We start from the raw sequence: 9,539 nt of genomic DNA, 5'->3' as shown, positions 1-9,539 counted from the left end.
ATTGTTTCTACTGCAAAACCAATACAAATAAATCACAACCTATTTAACTACCTAGCTTACAAAATTTCAATTTTAATTTCGTTAAGAAAACATTAACTGAGTTTGTGCCAAGCATTACACGCTAGGTGCTGAGGGTACAATAGTAAGAGAGACATGGCTGGCTTATCAATTAGCCTGCTAAATTGCAAAACTATAGCCAGTGGCCAGAAGTCCCAGTTCCGTGGTAAAATATTGGAAATGAGCAGTAAGTTAATGGCAACAAAAAATTAGAGAGGCATTTTCCAGATAGGATGCAATCTAGAAGATTATTTCTCTCACTTAGAGTCACAAATACCCAATTATACAATCTTTCACAATCCTTGCAGATCTTGGGGTACTTATACTATCCATAGTCAAAGCAATGGGAAAAAAGAGCTGCTATACTCTATTGTTCGGGTAGAACACGACTATTCTTTAGAGACTGATCTTAGAGCATTTGCAAATGGAGAGACTGAGAGCACTCCACAGGGAGCTTGTCAGCACTGACACTGGGAAGCTATTGGATTGAAAATGATGAAAAAATATTGTCCGAAGAGAGGAGGAGATAAGCCCCAGGGCTGCCAAGTCACACAATTTGATTGAGCACCACTCACATTATAGACTCCAGGGGATGCCATTCATGTAAACATCAACTTTGCCAGGCAGTGATTCTAGTTTTGGATAAGGATTTTACCCAGTAAAGTTGGGATCAGTACTTAACATCAGAACTATTTCACAGTATATACATACACTATTGGCAAATCTGTACATAATTCAATCTGTAAACTAAACCAAGTGGCTGAGTACCAAGTGAAACCCTCAGATACTACTAAAGACAGAAACCTGAACTGGATAGGCATGTAGGTGGATTTCCTGGTTGGGTAGGTCAGTTACCGAGGTCTCACTGAGTTGGTGAAACCAGGCTTAGGTCAGCCAAAATTTACCCTGTGAAATCATTAGAAAAGCAAGCATGGTGTCCTCCCATGTAATTCATGACAATTCTGAATTTGTACATTAAGAGGTTGCATATTAGAATACTTGGCACTTTGTCCAATAGTTTCCAAAAAACGAACCATAGAATTCTGATCAAAGGATTAGTGCTAAGACTTTTATTTGGCTATCAAATTATTCTAAGCCAAGACAAGAGAATTCTATAAATATATTTTATTATGGCAGCCTCTCTCTGACTCTCAGAAACTTCTCTCAATGAACGTCATTATTCAAGGCTGCAATTGTCAAACTGTGCATGCACAGATAATAGCTCTTCATTCATTGTATAACTCTCAGTGAGGAAACAGTCTCAATTTCTTTCTTAAAAAACTCTACAGGCTAGAAAAAAGTGATTGAAGACTGTATCTTTTAAGTTCTCTCAAAAGGGGCATGATTTTCCTGAAGCATTTTCCTTAACCCTGTAACAATCCAGTGTTGCTTCTGCCCAGGTGATTCTTTCAAATCCTTTTTACTAGGTAGATATTCTAACATTTTACTTTAGATATCAATTGACAAAATAAATATACATCTACCCAAAATAAAATTTCAGTTTAGTCTCCATTACTCCATTGAGAAAGGCAGGATTGGAATTGGACTTTATAGATTCTTTTTTAAAAAATAGTTATGCAATGTTTTTTAGATACCAGATAATGTTCCATGTGCTGGAGATTCAGCACTGGGTAAAGAAACAAAGTTTCTGTATTTGTGAAATTTACATTCTAGTAGGGAAGGCAGAACGGACAAATAAAGACATTTTAATGTGTCAGGCGATGAAGGGCTACAGGGAAAAACAGAGCAGGGTGAGATGATAGTGACAGAATTTTTTTTTTTTTTTTTTTTTGAGACGGAGTTTCACTCTTGTTACCCAGGCTGGAGTGCAATGATCTCGGCTCACTGCAACCTCTGCCTCCTGGGTTCAAGTGATTCTCCTGCCTCAGCCTCCAGAGTAGGTGGGATTACAGGTACCCACTACCACACCCAGCTAATTTTTGTATTTTTAGTAGAGACAGAGTTTTACCATGTTGGCCAGGCTGGTCTCGAACTCCTGACCTCAGGTGATCCGCCTACCTAGGCCTCCCAGCATAAGCCACCGCGCCCGGCCCAACAGAATGTTTTTAAAAGCATGTTTTTGGTGTTTGAGGCTTCACGAGTTGGGGGCATCACAATTAAGAAGATCCTTTGGCTGCCATGAGGAGGATGAATTGGAAGGAGTCAGCATGGCTGAAGGAGGTAGAGGTTTTAGGAGTCTGTGGTAGTTGCACAGGCAATTAGTTCCTGGAGGATGTTCGCTGCCAACATGGGGCCAATGCTGAAAAAGGAAGACATCAGGAGCTCTAACACAGATGATGGGAATCCCCAGGATGACATGGAGAGCAACCAGTCCATACTGTAGCAAGTCAGAGGTTCTGGGGAAGGGCTAGTCTGCTTCATAAGGATGAACAACTTGAGAGAGATTTAGACAATCAGCAACGAGTCTGGAGTTGAATTGGTGATAAACACATGAAAACTAAGCCAATGGGACAATTAAACAATACTATATGAGAAAGGAAAAGTATTAAAAGGTTACTACGTGGCTCAATTGTGCAGTTTCCACATAATCTCAATCATGTAAATTGAATATTGAGCTAGACAAAATTATGGCATAACTATATTGGAAAGATGCAGGGAAGAAAAGAATGTGTGTGCACAGGAAACAGCTAAACCCTCATCCTCCATGGTGGGAAGTCAGAGGGTAATGCTAAAACAAAATTTACCAAACAGCATGTCATCTACAGTCAAGGAGGTAAATTTTTAAAAAAAAAGGCTAAAAGAGGTGCCTCCAAGCACTTTGAGAGTAGTGTCTGCTTTTCTTATCTTTTTAAAAATAACACAATTATAGAATTGTTTGATTCTTAAATCTATGTGCCTGTATGTATAACTTTAATAAAAATAAAAACAAGCAATAACAAAAAAGCATGTTTTTTTTTTTAAATGAAAGGACATAGAGAAAATATTTGCAGTGGCTATAGTTAACGAAGGACTTATATTCAGACTATATAAAGAAGTTTACAACTCAATAAGAAGACAAGCAACCCGATTTTAAAACTAGCAAAAGATTTAACAGATGCTTTAAAGAGAAATTAGATGAATAGCCAATGAACACATAAAAAGATGTTCAACATCTTTAGCCATGGGGAAATGCAAATTAAAACTATAATGAAATACTACTACAGACCAAGTGGAATGGGTAAAAAGTTTTTTTAAAAGACTTACAATACCAAGCATTGGCAACGATGTGAAGAACAAAATTCTATATATTGCTGGTGAGAGTATAAAACGGGACAAACACTTCGGAAAATAGTTTGGCTTTATACAATTAAACATAAACTTTCCTTATCACTCATCAATTCCACTCCTAGGTGATTACCCAGAAAGAATAAAAACACATGTCTCCAGAAAATATTTGTGTGCAATATTCATAGTAGCTTTATTCGTAATAATTCAAACCTGTGGGAAAAGCCCACAATGTTTAGCAATAATAAGTGAATAAATAAATTGTGTTATGTTCATACCATCAAAAGAACTACTGATACTCGCAACAACATGAATACATCTCAAAATTATTCTACTGAGAAGAAAAGAAGCCAGACACAGAAGACTGCACACTGTATGTTATCATGTGTATGAAGAAGTTCTAGAGCAGGCAAAGCTTATTTATAATGATAGAAACCAGATCAGTGGTGAACTGGGGAGAGAGTGAGAGAGGGTATTCTGGCTGGTATTGACTACAAAAGAAATAAATGATGGATATACTCTGTATGTTTTACACTCCGTATAAAGTAGGATGTACTCTATATAAGTAAATGGATAGAAACATGTGTACGTCCACTGCATATACATATATAGAGTAGATGGAGTATAGATGGATACTTCATCTCATATATGGATATACAGTTGACGCTCGAACTGTGCAGGTCCACTTATAAACAGATTTTCTTCTGGCTCTGCCACCCCCGAGACAGCAAGATCAGCCCTTCCTCTTCCCCTTCAGCCTACTCAACATGAAGACAATGAGGATGAAGGCTTTTATGATGATCCACTTCCACTGAATGATAGGAAATATATTTTCTCTTCCTTATGGTTTTCTTAATAACATTTTCTTTTCTCTAGCTTACCTTAATGTTAGAATACAGTATATAATACATATGACATGCAAAATTTGTGTTGTTTATGCTATGCTAAGGCTTGTGGTAAACAGTAGGCTATTAGTATTTAAGTTTTGGGGAAGACAAAAGTTATATATGGATTTTCAACCTCATTGGAGGGTCGGCACCTCTGACCCTCAAGGGTCAACTGTATTCTATATTTTAACTGGGATGATGGTTACAGAAGTGTATGTATTTGTCAAAACTGACCAAATTGTTCACTTAAAATATATGCATTTTATTGTTTGCAAATTATACTGTAATAAAAGTTAAACAATGCTCTAGTTTCTCTTCAGATCATATAAGTCTTTTGCCTTTTACTAAAGATTCCCATGGAGAGGAACACCTCAGAGTTTTTTAATTTTTTGAGGTCTTGCTTTAGCAGGGCTAACCATTAAAAAGAAAAGTCAAACAAATTTTTGAAAGAAGCAAGTTAAAATTGAAGTTAAAAACAGAATATGTGGACCAGGCACTGTGGCTCACACCTGTAATCCCAGCAGTTTGGGAGGCCAAGGAGGACAGATCACTTGAGGTCAGGAGTTTGAGACCGGCCTGGCCAACATGCTGAAAACCCTCTCTTCTAAAAATACAAAAATTAGCTGAGCATGGTGGCTCAGACTTGGAATCCCAGCTATTCTGGAGGCTGAGGCATGCGAATCTCTTGAACCTAGGAGGTGGAGGTTGCAGTGAGCCAGTATTGTGCCACTGCACTCCAGCCTGGGCGACAGACTGACTGTGTCTCAAAAAAAGGAAGGAAGGAAGGAAGGAAGGAAGGAAGGAAGGAAGGAAGGAAGGAAGGAAGGAAGGAAGGAAGGGAGGGAGGGAGGGAGGGAGGGAGGGAGGGAGGGAGGGAGGGAGGGAGGGAATGAATCAGCCAGGCATAGTCTCAGCTACCAGGGAGGTTGAGGCAAGAGAATTGCTTGAACCCAGGAGGCGAAAGTTGCAGTGAGCTGAGACTTCATATCAAAACACACATACACACACACACACACACACACACACACACACACACAAACACACCCTGAATAGGTGGGTTTAAATGAAGATTAAATCCAAAAGGGAAAATAGGTAAGTTGGAATATCAAGAAACGATCTAGAGCACAGGGCAGAAACAAAGAGAGAAAAGCTAAAAGATGTGAAAAAGAGGGTGAGAAGGACTAAAACATGCTCAGACTGGAGTTCTGTTAGGAGAGGAGTGAGAAAACGCCCTGACGCCACAGGAGCAGAGACGCATCCTCACTGGGCCTCGCCCAAATTGCAAATTCATGAGCAAAACAAATCATTGTTGTTTTAGGCCACTACATTTAGGTAGTTTTTTATGAAGCAGTAGATAACTGGAATAAGTTGTGATACCAGGAGTGTGATGTTGCTGTATTAAAAAAACACACACACACACAAAACACAAAACAAAAAACACAAAACCCTAAAAATGTAACATTGGCTTTGGGACCAGATGGGGAGTGGAAGCCAAAAGGGTTTGCAGAGGCTGCTGGTGAGGACTTAAAGAAATGCAAGAGAGGCTGATTGGAATGTAGGAAAAAGACTCTTAGGTCCAGTAACTTAAAGTTTAACAACATTATTACCTGTAGTAACATATAATATAGAAAATATACCATTAGCTTGGTTTAATTCTGCACATTGTACTCATAAATCATAATACTACTCTGTACCCCATAAGTATATACAATTATAAACTGACAATTTACATTAAAAAAATTAGAACTAAGTAAAATGGTATGAATAAAAAATAAATAAAATGTACCTATTTACCTAATGAACTGATCATCTAGGTAAGAAAATTTCCAGGCAGAGTGCTGCTACCTGGTTTCTCCAAGTAGTCTATAAAAAATGAGAGAGCAGAAAGATAAAGTAATGAATAACTTTTAAATATAAAAAAGCTACCCAAGTGAATTAAAACATCCATGCAAAAACCTGCACATGCATGTTTATAGCAGCTTTACTCATAATTGCCAAAACTTGAAAGCAACTGAGATGTCCTTTAAAAGGTAAATGGACAAATAAACCAGTACATAGATACAATAGCTATTATTCAACAGTAAAAAGAAATGAGCCATCAAGCAGTGAAAAGATATGATGGAATCTTAAATGCATATTGCTAATTGAAAGAAGCAAACTTGAAAAGGCTACATACTATATGATTCCAACTGTATGTCATTCTAGAAAAGGCAAAACTGTGGAGGCAGTAAAAAGATGAATGGTTGCCGGGGGTTGGGAGGAGGAAGAGATGAATAGGTGGAGCGCAGGGGATTCTTAGGGCAGTGAAATTAGTCTCTGGTACTATAATGGTGAATGGGTGTTACTCTACACTTAAGACCCATAGAATGTATAACACAAAGAGTGAACCCTAATGTAAAACATGATCTTTGGTTGATAATGTGTCAATGTTGGTTCATTAACTGTAGCAAATGCACCACACTGATTGGGATGTTGATGGTTGGAAAGTTGTGCATATGTGGTCAGGGAGGAGGATGTGGGAACTCTCTGTATTTTCCATTTAATTTTGCTCTGAATCCAAAACTGCTCTAAAAAAAAAATAAAGTCTAGTTTAAAAAAAATCAGGGGGCAGGACTTACTATGTTTGGAAATAAGAATGTTTCTCATTCCAGTCTCTCTATTATAGATGATATATATGATTCTCTAATTAAGAATGACTTTCAGGCAAAGAGCAAATTCAGAGCACTGTCACAAGAATATGGTGTAAAGATGAAGCCAAGGATTTGACTCTAAAACCTTTGTTAAAAACTTCAGTTAGATTTAAGGTGGTGCCCCAGACACCGTTTCAAAAACACCAAAGGCCCTTTTAAGGGTCTTCACACTGTGCCTCACTGGCCTTCTCTGTTAAACAACTGGGCTTCTGAAAATTTCACAAGGAGCTCAAAGTAGAGATGATCTCTATGAAACCTGTGGGTATGGCTTTTGTCTAATGGAGTGAATTTATAAATTGATTCATAAGAAGTCCACAAAGTTTTAAAGGAATTTCATCAGTTTGGACTGAAAGAGACAGCGAGAGTACAAAATACAAAGAAATCTTTGAACTTCTGAACTGCTGTTCTTAGAAAACAGGCAGAGAAAACCACTCAACATCAACATCTGTTTGCCAGCCCTGAGCCATCCTAGTCATTCTTCCCTGAGCTGCCTCTGATGACACTACATGGAGCAGAGGCACACTGTCCCCTCAGACACCTATCGAAACTGCAGACTTGTTTAGATGACAAAATAGATAGTGTATTGTTTTCAGCCACTAAGTTTGGGGGCAGTTTGTTATGCAGTAATAGAAAACTGATACTGGGGCCAGGCGCAGTGGCTCACACCTGTAATCCTAGCACTTTGGGAGGCCAGAGTGGGTGGAGCACATGAGGTCAGGAGTTCAGTTGAGAACATCCTGGCCAAAATGGCAAAACCCCATCTCTACTGAAAATGCAAAAATTAGCGGTGTGGTGGCAGATACCTGTAATCCTAATTACTCAGGAGGCTGAGGCAAGGGAATCACTTGAACCTGGGAGGCAGGGGTTGAAGTGAGCTGAGATCATGCCTCTGCACTGAAGTCTGGGCCACAGAGAGAGACTCCATCTCAATAAATAAATAAATAGAAAACTGATATTGGTTTTCCAGAATTGGAGAAAGATACGAATCCAGAAGATTCCAGAAGTTCAATGAATCCCAAGCAGGTAAACTAAAGAAAATAAATAACAAAACACATGATAATAAAACCAGAGAACATCAAAGAAAAAGAGGTCTTAAGCAGAGTCAGGAAAAACTGTTAACAATGGCTAAACCTTGGGACAAGTGTTATCATGTTCACTGTTCTGTTCTTTTAACTTTTTTTAATGTTTGAAAATATTCATACATACATACAGCCAAAATGTTGTAGTAAGTGAACCAAAAAGAAAAGAGATTACTTTACAAGAGAGAAAAATGAAATTGGCACCTGCCCTCACAACAGTAACAACAAAAGGCAAAGGGCAGAGGAATACAATTGGGCTAAGATAAAGAATTAATGTGTTAAGAAGGTTACATAAATAAAAATGAAATGGGTGAACGTCTTTATAGCTTCTGGGTAGGGAAAGGTTTCTCAATGAGATTTTAAAAGCATTACTTGTAATGAAAAAATGATAAATATGAAAATATTAAAACACTTCAGTTCAAAGGGCATCATTAATAGGAAAATACTCTGCCTGGGTGGCATGGTGAAACCACGTCTCCACAAAAAATACAAAAGAATTAGCTGATCGTGATGGTTATAGGTCCCAGCTACGCAGAGGCTGAGATGGGAGGATCACCTGAGCCCGAGGAAGTTAAGGCTGCAGTGAGCCATGATTATGCCATTACACTCCAACCTGGGCAACAGAGTGAGACTGTGTCAAAAAAAAAAAAAAAAAAGGAAAATATAAGCCAAGAAATGAGAGAAGATTGTAGTATATATAATCGACAAAGGACTTTCATCCAAAATATTAAAAAAAGAGAACTTCATATCAATAAGATAGACGACCTAGTGTGTTCGTCCATTTTCACACTGCTATAATGAACTGCCCAAGCCTGGCCAATTTATAAAAGCAAGAGGTTTAATTGACTCACAGTTCAGCATGGCTGGGGAGGCTTCAGGAAACTTACAATCATGACGGAAGGCAAAGGGGAGGCAAGGCAGCTTCTTGGCAAGGTGGCAAGAAGGAGAAGTTCCAAGTGAAGGGGGAAGCCCCTTATAAAAACATCAGATCTTGTAAAATCTATCACTAGAGCAGCATGGGGAAAACTTCCCCCATGTTTCAATTACCTCCACCTGGTCTCTCCCTTGACATGTGGGGATTATAATTCAAAATGAGATTGGATGGGGACACAAAGCCTAACCATATCACCTAGTTAAAAAAAAAAAAAACATAGTCTAAGACCATAACAGATATTACATAGAAGGAAAAACACAAATGTAGAGATTTTCAGTCTCATTCATTATCAAGATTTTGCTACCATGATGACATATTGTTTTCCCATTAAATTAGAAAAAAAAAATGTCTGACAAGAACAAGTATTAGAGAGGGCATGTGGTAAGAAGAACACTCGCACACTGCTGGTGGGAATGTAAACACATACAATACTTTGGAAAACAATTTGGCATTACCAGCAACAGCTGAAAACACATGTCTTATGTAAGACCCTGCAATTCCATTCCTGGATGTATACTCTAAAAAATATTCTTGCCTTTCCTCAGCTACCATCAAGGTGCTCAGTCCTTCCGGGGAAGCTAAGGCTGTGTTAGGGTGAGGTCCTCACTTCATCCGGCGACTAGCACCGCGCCCGGCAGTGCCAGCCCCACACTCGCCTCCGCCATGG

The 9,539-nt window shown here is 38.6% G+C and overlaps 1 non-coding gene across 1 annotated transcript; it reads left to right on the top strand.

Annotated features, from left to right (window-relative positions):
- The first annotated feature begins 4,469 nt into the window (after positions 1 to 4,469).
- Positions 4,470 to 4,582, top strand: LOC114672073 (U5 spliceosomal RNA). The gene has a single exon (XR_003722263.2). It is a non-coding gene; the product is annotated as a U5 spliceosomal RNA (small nuclear RNA).
- The last annotated feature ends 4,957 nt before the right edge of the window (positions 4,583 to 9,539 follow it).

The sequence above is a fragment of the Macaca mulatta genome, chromosome 13 (genome assembly GCF_049350105.2).
Source record: "Macaca mulatta isolate MMU2019108-1 chromosome 13, T2T-MMU8v2.0, whole genome shotgun sequence".
NCBI lineage: Eukaryota > Metazoa > Chordata > Mammalia > Primates > Cercopithecidae > Macaca > Macaca mulatta.
The sequence above is the reverse complement of the archived record's forward strand: the minus strand, read 5'-3'. Positions and strand labels throughout refer to the sequence as shown.